General features: G+C 44.7%; 2 long non-coding RNA genes across 2 annotated transcripts; both read right to left on the bottom strand.

Moving 5' to 3' along the window:
• On the bottom strand, window positions 2,858-9,193 carry LOC110394459. Its single transcript, XR_002435638.1, has 3 exons — window positions 8,325-9,193; window positions 7,949-8,237; window positions 2,858-3,206 (listed from the first exon to the last, which is right to left on the bottom strand). It is a non-coding gene; the product is annotated as an uncharacterized LOC110394459 (long non-coding RNA).
• On the bottom strand, window positions 5,889-6,881 carry LOC110394460. Its single transcript, XR_002435639.1, has 3 exons — window positions 6,843-6,881; window positions 6,211-6,342; window positions 5,889-6,123 (listed from the first exon to the last, which is right to left on the bottom strand). It is a non-coding gene; the product is annotated as an uncharacterized LOC110394460 (long non-coding RNA).

Genomic DNA, 14,088 nt, shown 5'->3' with positions numbered 1-14,088 from the left:
ATGGGGACTCCACCACTTTGCTGGACAGCCCATTCCAAGGCCCAACCACCCTTTCTTGTGAAGAAATTCTTCCTAACGTCCAAACTGAACCTCTTCTGGCACAACCTGAGATCCTTCCTCGTGTCCTATCATTTGTCATCTTCATTTCTAGCATGTCTTTATAAACTTCTTTTGCTGAAATCAGTATTTCAAAGATCTGCCCTAGTCTATGCCAGCAAGTATTGTCATGTTTCTCTACTTCTCCCTGTGTGATTTACAAGCTTCTGCTAATGGGATTTTGTACTGGAGAGATTTGGTGTTTTCAAGAATGAGAGCTACCCATTTTCTCTATCTGCTTTGATAATGAAATAATGTGCCCTTTCTTGCCTGCCTTATCCAGGAGTAATTTTTTTTTAATGAGTCCTGATGCAGCATCAACGATATTTCTGCATCTTTTGAGAGGTGATCTCTTGAGGTAAGCAGATCCCTTCCTTATCCAATGTACAGGATTCCTGAGTAGACTTTAAAGAAACTTGTAGTTCATCTCTGAAGTGAGCATATATTTGTAAATGCTGGTCTCTCCACGTGGCTGAATTTATGGCACAGGTGGAATGTAGCATTATACTCAAAACCAAATAGATTTACTCTCATTATCACACTCTTAAAAGTCCAGTTATTTCCACGAGCTGCCTGACACACAAACACAGGTGTATTTAATCTCTCAATTCCATGTACGACAAGGAAAATGATTATCATGTGCAGGCACAGGCGAAGGAATAAAAGATAGCATTTTCCACTGTGCCCAAGTGATTTTCAGAATTCATGTGGTTCATCCAGGATATTAATAGAAAATATCTTAAAGCCGCTGGCTAAGACAACAGCTTAACCTCATTCTTCTTTGTCCAACAGCAGGTACAGAGGTAACCACTATCTAAATGGACAGCACACCATAGCACAGTGTTGGGGTATGAACTGCTAGAGGTAAACTGGAAAATCCTGATCGAATACATACTGAGATTCCTTAAAAGTTTTTTTTATTCCTTTGTAAATTGCAGAGAAGATCATCAGATTTTTAGGGGAAAAAAATCCAGTTCCAGTTTGAAAAAAAAAAAAAAAGGCTTTATTAAAGTCTTCGGAAAAAAAAACAAACTGTAATTCTAGAATCATGAGGAATTTCTGTTGGAAGAGACCTCTGGATGTCTCAAAACTGGCTGCTCAGAGCAGGAATAGTTTTGAAGTTATGTGTCTGACAAGTCCTCCATCCCTGCCACCCCGCGCCTGAGCACTGAGTTCGCTCTGTTGTACGACATAGTTGACACTCAAATGTCAACAGTTCTCTCAAAGCACAATATCTACAGAAACACATCTATGGGTGGATACGTCCTTGCCCTCATGGAGTTTTGTAATTATTATTATACTCCCCACCAGGCATGTGGCCCCCACCACAAGAAAGACCTGGGGCTGTTGGAGCCTTTCCAGAGGAGGCCGTGAAGATGATCAAAGGGCTGGAGCACCTCTGCAATGAGGAAAGACCACAGTTCTATGATTCTATGTCTTGAATCAGCCATGGGCTATTTATTTACTTACTTATCCTTCAGACATCTGGTGGCCATTCTCCATTTTGCCTCTTGTGTGGAAGCCTCTCTCTGCTACGTCTAGTGTGGCCCAAGGGTCAAGATCCTCATGCTGTGCACTTCAAATGAGTTCATTCCTGATCAAGGACCAGCTCTGATCCAGACCTCAGACACACTCTGGTACCCTTTACAGCATCTGCAGTACATTTAGGTGCCTGCATCAGATTGTTCAGGGGGTGTAATAGACTAATAGTGCCTTCCCTTACAAATTAAATAAGCTAAATAGACACCAAAAATTCATCTACACTTCACGTCCAGCCACTGAAGTCCAAGTTAACAGGTCCATCCAGAAAGTTCAGCTTCTCATTATGTGGGGTCAGACAAGACAGTCTTCATATTCCCTGTTTTGTCTTTCCTTCGTGTCAGAAATTGAAGGGGAAGATAAATGAATATTCAGGGTCTGCAATAAAGAGGAGAGACCCGAACCACTCCTTCCTGTTTGAGAGGTTTACACAGATCAACAGCGGAGAACCGACTGCTGAAGGCAAAATAAAAATTGAACAAATAAAACAAGACTCTCTACGCTTAGACTAAAATGATCATTCTTTGCTATGTGCAGCTCTCTGGGCTAGGCTGAATTTCCTACCACCAAATATTCCAGGCTAACTCTTGGAAGGTAAACTGCAGCCAATAGAAACGGTGAGAGCTCAAGAAGCCTTCTGCTGGAGGTGACTGGGAGGAACTGGGTGCAGACACACAGCCAGGTCTTGGAAATGTCAGGACTTCTTGTTGCAGCTTAGAGATGCTGACCAGAAACGAGTATGAATGACAGATGGCACCCCGGAGCTTACAGTGGAGTAAGGAAGACTTTGTTCTCAACTTTTATTATAGAATGGTAGAATCATAGCTTAGAGTTGGAAGGGACTTTTAAAAACCATCTGGTCCAACCTCCCAGCAATGAGCAGGGACATCCTCAGCTCCATCAGGTGCCCCATCAGAGCCCGGTCCAGCCTGGCCTTGGAAGTCTCTATGTCTCATGCCAGATCTCTGTTTTCCACGTGTAAAATGTTACTTCCTTCCAGTTTCTGGTTTCATATATATGTATAAAAGGAGAAACTGATCTGCTTTTGGTGTTTGTATTATACTGTCTTTAGAGGAGAATTACAGGCAGTGCTGCCTAAAACTGTCTTCCAGTTCTGGGGCTTTAGACATCATTTTCCATGAGAGAGACAACCCAAATGCATCGAGGAGAAATTCTTTTCTCTTTTTTAGTGCTCTTAGCTTGGCCAAATGGGATTAAAAAGCCAAAACCATGTTTTCATACACCATTTTTTTTTTCTGCTAATCATGTATTTTTTTAAATTAAAAATGTGTAGATATGGTTTTAAACAATTCAGCGTACTTTTTGTCCTTTGCATTCAGCTTAGGCTGTACTTCCAACAGCGTCAGAGGTGCCCGAGTTAGCTGAAGGAATGGTAATTCAGGTTCCAGAAACAGCCCTTCTGCAGTGGCTTGAAGTTCTGGATTTCTCTTGAAATTCCCCTGATTCTCAGCAGGTACAAAATGCCGATGGGAGCTCCCCAGGTTTGAGCACCGCGTGCCCATTCCATGCTTCGCTTTTGTTTCGCTTACTGGAGCTGGAGAATAACCCACCTAAAAACAGTTAAAAATAATGACATTGCCCTTCAGTTTGACAAAGCCCTGTTGTCTGAGAATCTTGTCATTGCAAGGATGAGTCGGGCATGCTGTACAGCAAGAGGAATAAACCTTTAATAAGAGGCCACGATCAACTTTTAAACTGAAGCTTACGAGATTAAAACCATTTCCACTGGATTAATCAAAATACCAGACCTTTTATAGAAAATACCTTGGTAGTGTTGTTATTTCTGCACAGTTTCTCCTGCAATTGAAAATAACCTTTGTGGAAAGTCATGGCAGGTGCAAGAAGTAACATAAGCAGACCTCCAGATTCTACTCTGTTCTTGCAGGAATATCCCAACTGCGGTTGTGTACCTCAACTATTTTTAATTTCCTTGTACTTGCACCATCTGCACTGTACCTTCCCACAAGAAACTCTCTCTGTCTACATGTGTTGGGATTGGTTTCTAGCTCAGATGAGAGCACACCCACCGTACTCTCCAGTCTCCTGATGGATTTGTCCATCCTCCTCTCCAGATTTATTCTATTAAAATGAAGCCTGACGTGTTTGAAGATGATCTGATTCCATCTGCCGATGGCATCTACCTAGCTGCAGTCCCTGCTGTTCTCCTTCGCAGGATTTATGTCCCTTTCTGCTTCTTATCGCTTAATTTCTTTTTAAGACAAGGACACCTGCCAGGAACAAGGAGGCAATATGCCGTTAGATTCCCAAAATACCTTTTGCTGATAAATTAAGTTACTCAGTAATTACCCCTGCTGAAATTTCCACAAAGAAAGCCACATGGACACTCGATACTTTTTGTTTTGTTTTCAGACCTTTTTGTGTTTTTTTTTTTCCCCTGCTGTGCTGTTACAAAGTCACAGATAATTTCCATACAAATCAGGTTTTCCAAAACAGCAGTTATTAGATTTTCAACATTGTGCTCAGGAATAGGAAATAGAATTCCCTAACTTTCAGTCTGCAGACTTCCATGCTGGTATTTCTATGCAAAGCGTGTTCCATATGTATCAGCAAAAGCTGGGAAGGACAACTTCTCTGATCATGAGTAAAGCTTGTTTTGTTTTTTTTTTTCTAAGACCCACAGGTGAGAAAAGATGATTACTGGCTGTTGGCTTGGGCATGTTTTGCAGCACCATCCCTGAAAGTGTTCCAGAACCATGGAGATGTGGTCCATGAGGGATGCGGTCAGTGGGCATGGGGTGCACTGGGGTGGGACTTGGGGATCTGAGAGGTCTTTTTCACCCTTCATGATCCCATGATTCTGTGATTTCAGAGGACATCTGAACAATGCAGGGCAACCTCCTAATGTAACACCCTGGTGTGATGCGAGCATGGAGGAGATCTTCATCCTTTGGTAGGCACTCCAGGAATACGAGAACAGGAGCTGACAGAGCATCAAACACTTGCAAACTACTCCAAAGTGTAATGCTGTGTGGCAGAGCGATGCTGCTCACTTGGAAAGCCAGGTGTGCAAGGTGAGATCAGTACTTGCACTGTGGGGATTGGTAGGGAAATAAAGCTCCTTTGTCATTAAGGGTCAGTTTGCTGGAGAGGTATACGCACTCTCACCAACTCTTCAGGACAGCATGAAACCATTTCAACACATATTTATCAGCTGGCTTCTGACTTGGAGCTTTGTGTCTCCTTTGAATTACTGATACTGTCACCTGGACAGAAATACAAAGCCAGAATCTTTTGTCCCTCCAGTTTACTGCCTTATGAGACCATCCACAAAGAGCACTTAACACTGAACCTCAGTGACAGAAGGAAGAAAAAAATCAGCTCTTGCTTTTTGCCATTGCATCCTGGCTGGGCTTCAGATGTAACATGGTGGCTTAGAGGCCAGGAAACCTGTTGATTTTTAACTCCTCTCTATTCCAAAAGGCATCACCAACATTCACAATGTTCTGCTCTACCTCTGCCATGAACCCAGCTCAGACCTCACTGATTCCACCAGCTTGCTTGAATATTATCTGGCTCAAGCCCCTAAATACTCATTTGTAGTCTTTAAACAAATTCCTCTTAAACCTCTGAAGCTGCAGCAGATTCTTCCACAGTATTAAAAGCAAAATCCGAGGACAAAAAGCGCATTACAGTGAAGGTTTGCTTCCCAGAATCTGGCATTCCTCTCCTTGTGTCCATTCCTCCTTCAGAAGGCTGAAAAGAAGCAATGGGGGCCAGGAGCCTTTCTCAAGAGCAAGAGTATGTGAAACAAAGGTGCGTTGCCGAGTCCCTCCATGCAGAGACGATGGCATCCACTGACATTCACTGATGCTTACTGAGCATTTATGGAGACCAAACAATGGATGTGAGCACGGGGAGGGGTGGTGGTGCATTTCAGCAGTGGTGACAGCAACGTGAAAGACAAACCACGTTCTGGATGGCCATGGCTCTTAGAATCATAGAAACATTAAGGTTGGAAAAGATATTTAAGATCATCTAGTCCAACTGTCTACCCATCCCCACCATGCCCACTGACCATGTCCCTCAGTGCCACATCTCCATTTTTCTTCAGCACCTCCAGGGATGGTGACTCCGGTGACCATGCTGAAAAATGACATGTTGTAGCAGAGAATTTGCTCTATCAAATAGTGCTGTTTGTATCTGCCATAGTTTCCATGGAAATAAACAGGAGGCATTACTTTTGGAGCTACTTACATACATCCCTAGAGACTTTTGCAGCCCGGTATGAAGGCATTCTAGCAGCACACAGAGTGCTTACAGCAGCAACGACGGGTTGTGCATTTGTACTTTTTGGAGCTGAGCTCGAACTTCTTGCTGAGCACAAGACTGAATTAATTTATTGACTCTGAGTCGGAAATTGCTGCAGGAAACAACAGGAGCCTTTCAGGAAAGCTTCTATTTGTTCCGAGTTCTCAAAGATCACTGCAGGATTAGTAGATGGCTGACCTAGAATTGATTTCAAACATATATGGAGGAGAGAAGAAAACAACCTGTCTTTAAATCTAACCCATTGTTACCTGCTTTAACAGAGACCTGGGGTGAAGAACACAAAGATCTACGGTATGGGCACAGCTCATTCTGCTCTCTCCTCTCTGTTGTCGCTTTTTAAGGCACCATCAGTAGGTTAGCTCCATTCCAAACCAATGTGTGTTCCATTCAAATATACTGTCAGATCAAAATGGAAATTTCCCGAGAAGTTAGGCTGTAAAAAACGTAAAATCTTGGGGTTTTTTTGCAGGAGAAAACACAGAGAACAGGAACTCTAGTGCTGTGGAAACATCCTGCTTTGGCATTTTTTGGAAAGGAATGTTTTGTTAATTTTGGTTTGTATCTATTTGCATTCTCACATATCTAGTTTTTGCCCAATGCAGTGTCTAGGGATCATTTTAAAACACCTATCCACGCTCCCATTGAGTAACCTGGGAAAAATTGTGTGAACTGCCAAGGTGGTGTTCAGTGATTGGCAGATCCTTGATATTAAACCATTAAATGCAATAGCTTGAGAAAACAGTACTTTATGAATGGAGGAGAGAAAATGAGGAGATACTGTAAGTTAGGTTAGGCATGTCCCCCATTCCCAAGAGAGACGTCTCAGAGAGAGCTTTTTCGTCTAGATCTTGTTTCTCCCATAGCTATGGGCTGTGTCATTTGATTACAGAGATTACCCTTCACAATGGCAGCTCGATATTGTGGGTCAATCCCAGTTGAACGACCCAGGTTGGCAAGGACCTCTAGCGCTCTCCATTCTGACCTCACACTGAGAGAGGACTTGGAAGCAAGGCCAGGCTGCCCAGAACGTTGTCTGTCTGAGTTCTGAGTATCTCCAAGGACAGAGATTTTCATGTTTTAGGCCAGATCAGTGGTGGCTTCCAGTTGGCTGCCTTTCTCCCCAGCAGCTGTCTGATACTCCTGGCTTCCAGACCAGGAATTTATCAATGTCTTGTTTGAACTAGGCAATAAAAACATTGGGCACTCAAGCGTAGACAAACCTGTATCTCAGAACTGAAACCCTTTGCACACTCTGAATATTTTATTGAACTCCTGGTGCACACTGTTCACCAAAGGTCTCCAAGCACTGAGCGGATGCGTACACTATAACTACAGATGCAGTCTAACCAGGCATGGCTTAACTTGGAAAGTGCTTCCATTTTCTTTCCCATTTCCATAGCAGAACTCATAAGGGAAGAAAGACAGAAACCATCTGCAGAAGCTGCCCTGCTTCTCTATCTCTATCCTGAGATAACCTATTTATCAGAGTGCTCTCCAACCTCCAGGTGTTATTTCCCATACAAAAGGTGCATAACCACCATAACTCTCATATCGCAGAGCACTTAAAGAAGTGCTCAGAAACTTTGTTAAATCAGAGCCCTAAATAATGACTTGAAACTATACCTTCAATAATCTGCCTATGCTGGTATAATAAAGAAATAGATTCCGCCTTACTGTATGGAATTTGGAGTTTAGCCACAGCCAGTTAAGGTTAATTTATTGTAAGAAACTGAAGATTATGTCAGAATAGCTCAGTAATGCATTGTGAAATAATAACTTCGTTTAAAGAAAAAAAAGACCAATCCACAGCAACATTAAATTCCTCATTTAAAAGACTCGTAGCCAGACAACAGAGAGCATTAGCTTTCAGGAATGAAATTAGACAGAGACAGCCAGATAAATATCTGCCTAATTCCTTCTTAAATTGTGCCTGCCTCCAAGCCTCAAAACAATCCTTAAAAATGTCAAATGGGTATTCAGAGTTCAGAAACAGTAATTTTACCTTTAGATGGATGGCTGTGGGGAGTCATTGCAGGTTTGTCCTTTACAGCTTTCCTTCGATCAATCAAGCTGGGGCAAACACTTTTTGGAGGGTAAGGATGATCCAACTGCTGGGAAGTAATGTGGTGGCACCTGGTATCACTGCAGTGGTATTTCTGAATGGACTGAAACTACTGGATGGGGAACGGCAGCAGAAGACAAAGCATCAGTTGGTAAGATAGCTCCAGGACATTATGATGGAATTTGTCCAAGAGGAGGCCATCAGGGGATGGGCACTGGAGAATGTAATGCTGGAAAAGAAAATCAAGGGAAGAGTGGTTACTCCAGCACACAAAACAGATTGCCGGAAGCAAGAATCGTCCTAGAGCTATACTTACATTCCATAGGGATCCTTCCAGTAGCTGGCTTCAGACAGCTAGAAGTTCTGCAGACACATGCACACGTGCAGGGTCCCTTAGTAGACCTTCAGAGCGTGTGGGCTCTGCAGTAACAGGCTTGGATGCTCTCATCCCTTCAGCAGCCACCTTGTTAGCCTCTGCTCTCTCCAGGATAGGCCCAGACCTATGGTCACCCCAATATCTGACTCCTAAGCTCCACACCAGCCTAGCTGGATGTTCACTAGTGACCACACTTTGACACGCACACCCACACAACACAGGCACGCCTATGGAGTATGTGACTCCAGTTCCCATACTCAGAGCCTGTAGGCATGTGTTCCTGCAGAACAGGGAGTCCATCATCCAAGACACAAGGCAGAAGTGGATTTTAACGTGGCAGAACAACCTGCACCAGCCTGGACAAACATGACCAGGCCTTATTACACGTGACTTGCCCCGCTTATCTCTTCATCCTTCTATTTTCCCATGCTTGTTCCTCCCCAGACTCCCCATACCCCTTTTCCTCTCTTTTATTTCACCCCTTACCCTAGGGCTAGAGCTGTGCTAGGGCTTCTTTCCACTGAGTTTTTTGGGCTCCGTGTCCCTCTGCGTGCCCTCGTGCTCCTTCGGGTGTGGGGAATGAACAGGCAATCACAGAACCAAATGGGAATCGTTAGAAGTGATGAGCTCCTCATCTGTCCCCTGTTACTTAAAATCACAGCCCAGGCTTTTCAGACCTGTGAAGATTCTCAACATTCACGGTTTCTCTGTGTTTTTCCCTCGTTTTATCGACTGCTGGAGAAGCGCATTAAGCCCAGTTCATTTTCACATATGGATTTGTACTCCTGAAATGCCTCTATTGCAGGTGTCCGCATGAATTACCTGAAAGCGGCTAAAAACCAAACCAACAAAATAAAGGCAGCCAATTAAAAAGAACAAAACCTACGGCAGCAAAAATCCCTGAAGCTCTCAGAGCGGCTGTCAGACACAATCACCTTTTCCATGTATTCTCCCCGGCCTGAAGACAAACCCCACAGAGATATTAAATTGTGTTCTTTCACGTTCTCCTCCACGTTTCCAGCAAGCTTCACTTTGGCTGAGGCTTTGCGTTGCTTTGTTCTTCAGCATGCTTATATTTGCAGGCTTCCCCGCTATATCTGTGGATTTCCCCACTGACTGATTACCTGGTGACCCATTTTTAAAAGCTCAGCCTGTGCAAGATAGCTTATAGCATCTCAAGCACGGAAGAGAAGCAGCCAGATAAGCATCTGTTGAGCTAAATCCTCCTTAGACACATTCTGCCTCTCAGCCTCAAAACGATTCTGAAATAAAGCAGGCAGGAATCAGCAGAGCTGGGAATGAAAAACAGTTCTATTTTTAAATGGATAATTGAAATGAGGCACCTCAGGTGGTTTGAAGTGGTTTAACGAAGGTTGATACACAACCCTCCCCTGTGCTGCTTACCCACAGTGGAGTCCCACCAGCTACCAAAGAGATGAACTAGGTGTAACCCAGTGTGGGCTCCAGTTTGTCTGTGAATCAGGCAGCTGGACCTTTATAGGGGGTTATAAACGCAACCAAACTGATTGCTTGGATCCCTGTGATCCTGCTTAAGCTTTTGAACCTTTCCTAGAATCAGTCATAGAGTTGTTTGAGCTGGAAGGGACCCTTAAAGGTCATCTAGTCCCACTCCCCTGCAGTGAACAGGGGCACCTACAGCTCCATCAGGTCTCAGAGCCCTGCCCAGCCTGGTCCTTTCCTCATTTGCTTCCTGCTGAATTCTTCATAACAATTGAGGCTCAGCTTCTGGCACCAATCTCACGTCCTTATGGCAGTTCAAGGTAAGCTGAAGCAGAGTGAGACAAGGAGAGAAGGGCACATCTCTCCTCTCTGTTAGGCTGCTCGCCGGTGGACAACAATTCCATCCCTTTTAAACTGGAACGTCCTACAGGGCTGGAGGGAGGGCCCTTATGGTGGAGGCCCAGCAGTGTTGCCCAGACAAATTGTATGGCAGAGTTGCCTGCCCCTGCGCGGAGCCTTTCACTGTGACACAATTTGCAGCAGGTCAAGATCCTGACGCCGTGTTCTGGTTTTGCTCTTTTCAAGACTGGATTAAAAGAGCAGCTCATTCCCCCACCAAATGCAACCAAGAGCTAAATGCCTCTGATTCCAGGGGATGTAAATACCCAGGATTTACTGTGTTTGCATTACGTAGCCTGCAGATCTCCAGTGCCTTTGATTTGCCCTCCGTTCTGAACTCTCTCATTGTGCTGTCCAGGATAATGCAAATGTGGGTTGAACTTATGACCTCTAAAAGAAGCAGGCCAGCCTGATCCAGCCCTGAAACCCATCTGGGCTCCATTCACAGCTCCGCTCCTGACCTGCTGTGCAAGCATGGCAGATCTCTCAGCCTTAATTGACACTTTCCCCTTATCAGCACTGTTGGCTGTGGTTACAAGTTCTGCAGACACAAGTCATCCCTCTCTGGGTTTCAGCATCCCAGAGAGCATGCCCCTTGACTGATTCCTCTCATGCACAAAATAAATCTTCTAGACCGGCAGCGTGACAGTGCAGATGTTCTCCTTGGGTTGAGGAACTCACACATTTTTCCTTGGGTCGTTTTTCTTTTGGTGATGGTGAGGAAGTGAAAGGTCATTTGGGGGTTCCTCAGACATAGAGGAGGGTCTCAGAGTGGTGCTGGGCCTTTTTCCTAGCACGTTCTTCAAGAGAAATACAAGGGCTGTCCATTTTCCATGCGCCCGATGCTCTCAAATGTTGGCATCTTTCCACAGCACAGCAGGGACTGTGAGCTCCTTCACCTTCCCACCTGGCCTTGCTGTGGATTGCCCTCTGAGGCAAAAGACTTCAAGCAGCCAAGCAGATTAGGATCATCAGGAGAGTCTAATGGAGCTATGCATTCCCTTCTTTTGCAGTGTCATTAGCTCTTTTGATGCTAGGGAATTGGCTTAACCAAGTCTAAGAGACCTTGTTTTGAAGGTGAGAGCTGGCACTATCACACGGGAGGCCACCAACCTCCCCTCTCCAGGCTGAGCCCTTTAGCTTTCACTGGCTACAACCGCTGAGTTTAATTAAAACCTGACTCTGGGTTCAGTGATTCATGAGGCTTGTCTCGTTCAATTAGCAACACGTGAAAGCTGAGCACGGAGCCTGACAGAGGTCGCCAAGCAGCAAAGAGTGCAGTCTGAGAAATACCATTGCTTCTCTTCCTACAGATGCAATGGAGCTAAAGATAAATTATCACGTACAAATAATAAGACAATACAGAATTGCAGACCTTATCAAGCTTGCACATATTTACAGCTTCATTGAGCTGCAAATAGATGCTAGCTTAAGGCGAGGTGCTCTTCTATAAGACACCAAGTCCGTACCTTCTATCCTTTAACAAAGCTCTGTATTTATGTTCCTGTTTTGCCCTTCTCTTTGTTACAACATCATTAGCATTTTCTTTGCCATTCTATGTTACAGCCACCATTGCACATTCAAGATTTATGGGATCGCTGTGCGTGAGTCTGCGCCTGTGCATGCAGATGTATATTACTATGATGGATTCTGGATATTTATAACTTTATTATTTAATAACCATTAAAATCAGATATGCATTCCTCGCTCCTTAATTTGCATGAGTACTTGAACACATACATTTTTTAATACAATTTATCTCCAGTTCATAGGCTGTTGGCTGATCACCAAGCTGCTTGCGCCATGTAAATCACCACAACCTATAGCTGGAGATGTGGCTTTTAAAGCAAGCCTTAGCCTCACTCCCAGAGCATGATGATTTATCCAAGCCAACGTGTTTGTTGAAAGGAACAGAGTTGTCTGCACCCTACTGCGGTCAAAGGAAACTCCAAAATTCAAGGTGTTCTTTGCGCCCAGACACAGTGGAGAGAGATTCCCCACAGCCATGCAGACAGCTCCGAAAGATAATCTCTGCGCAGCAGTGCTCAAACAGAGCTCAAATCCTCTCCTGTGTAGAGCTGCTGGGAATTAATTGGTTTATTCTAAACCTTCCCTGAATCCTGCGACTGTCAACAATCCTCTTCCACTATGGACGGGGGCTTGAAGTCATGGGACTGTAAAAGGTGAAATTCAGCTTTTAAGATTAATCTGTTGTGATGCTGGCACATGCCTTGGAATCATAGAATCATAGAATCACCAAGGTTGGAAAAGACCTACAAGGTCATCCAGTACAACCATATGCCTCATGCTAGGGAACAGGCCAGCCTCGTCCCCACTTGGGGATGTGGTCGTGTTAGCTGACATCTGCTCACACCAGGACAGCCCTTGGATCCAATTGTCTTCTTGGGTTGGCATGGGTTCTGAAGCCCAAACTGCTCAGTTCCTTCCATCTCTCCTTGCACATAAGCATGCAGAGGCCTTGGCAGAGCCTTCTCCCTGCCCTCTGTGCTCACCTTGGTGCCAAGAGCCTCACCACAGCTGGATGGAAGCAGAAGATCTCTGTGCTTGGTATCTGAGATGGCTCTTCCAATAGCACGACAGCTCCAGGCTTTGTCTGCTGGGGATGCTGTAGGGTTTGACTGAATGCTGAGGGTCTCAAATGCTAATCACCGTCATTCAACTTGTAAGGTGGTATCTGAGCAAGAACCTGAAATTGCTCATTTAGGTGCACAATTAAACTGTCAGTCACGGATGATAATTCAGAAGAAGGAAAATGCTAACGTGCAAACCCCATCCGATAGGGTGCCAGGTGCCCTGCAAAGCAGCTTGTCAGAGCAAGAGGATCATAGAGTCAGAGAACTGAGTTGGAAGGGTCCATTAAAGGCCATTTGATCCAACTGCCCTGCAGTGAACAGGGACACCCAGAGCTCCAGCAGGTGCTCAGAGCCCCGTCCAGCCTGACCCTGAAGGTCTCCAGGGACGGGGCATCCACCACCTCTCTGGGCAACCTGTGCCAGTGCCTCACCTCTCTTATTGTAATAAACTTCTTCCTTATATCCCATCTAAATCTCCCCTCTTCTCATTTGAAGCCATTTCCCCTTGTTCTGTCACCACATATCCTGCTGAAGAGTCTGTCTCCTTCTTTCTTACAGCCCCTTTCAACACTGACAGGCTGCTCTCAGGTTTCCCCGCAGCCTTCTCTTCTCCAGGCTGCACAGCCCCAGCTCTCTCAGCCTGTCCTTGTAGGGAGGTGTTCCATCCCTGGGATCATTTTTGTGGCCCTCCTCTGGACGCACTCCAGCAGGTCCATGTCTCTCCTGTACTGTGGACTCCACATCTGGATGCAGTGCTCCAGGTGAGCTCTCACAGCGCAGAGCAGAGGGGCACATCCCCTCCCCTCACCCTACGATAGCAGAGAGATCCATCGTGCAGCAAGGCACAGCTGTGTGATTCAGTTCCCTCCTGTTTTCCCAGGAAAATGTTTAATATTCCACCTTCTCTGTTTCCCCCACCATCTCATTTGGATCTTTTATGTATGACATCCTTTCTGATGATTGATTTGAGCTATTCTTGCTTTATCAAATTAAAGAAGAAAGAAAATACAACCAACGCCCCTTGCGGAAGGTTAAAAGAAACTTCCTCTAGAAAGATGAGAAAAATAGGTGCATTAACTCACTAGAGTGGGACTTAAGACACGTGCTAATTGCAAAAGGATTAGGTTCTGTTCAGAAAACCGTTTCATTTTCTGAACAGAGAAAGTCAGATATCTCCCAAAAGTTAGCATGTTACCATTCCTAAATTAATCCAATCAATCTTTTTTTTTAAAAAAAAAAAACTTCTCTAA

Source organism: Numida meleagris, chromosome 2, assembly GCF_002078875.1.
Source record: "Numida meleagris isolate 19003 breed g44 Domestic line chromosome 2, NumMel1.0, whole genome shotgun sequence".
Lineage (NCBI taxonomy): Eukaryota > Metazoa > Chordata > Aves > Galliformes > Numididae > Numida > Numida meleagris.
This window is presented reverse-complemented; position numbering and strand designations above follow the sequence as displayed.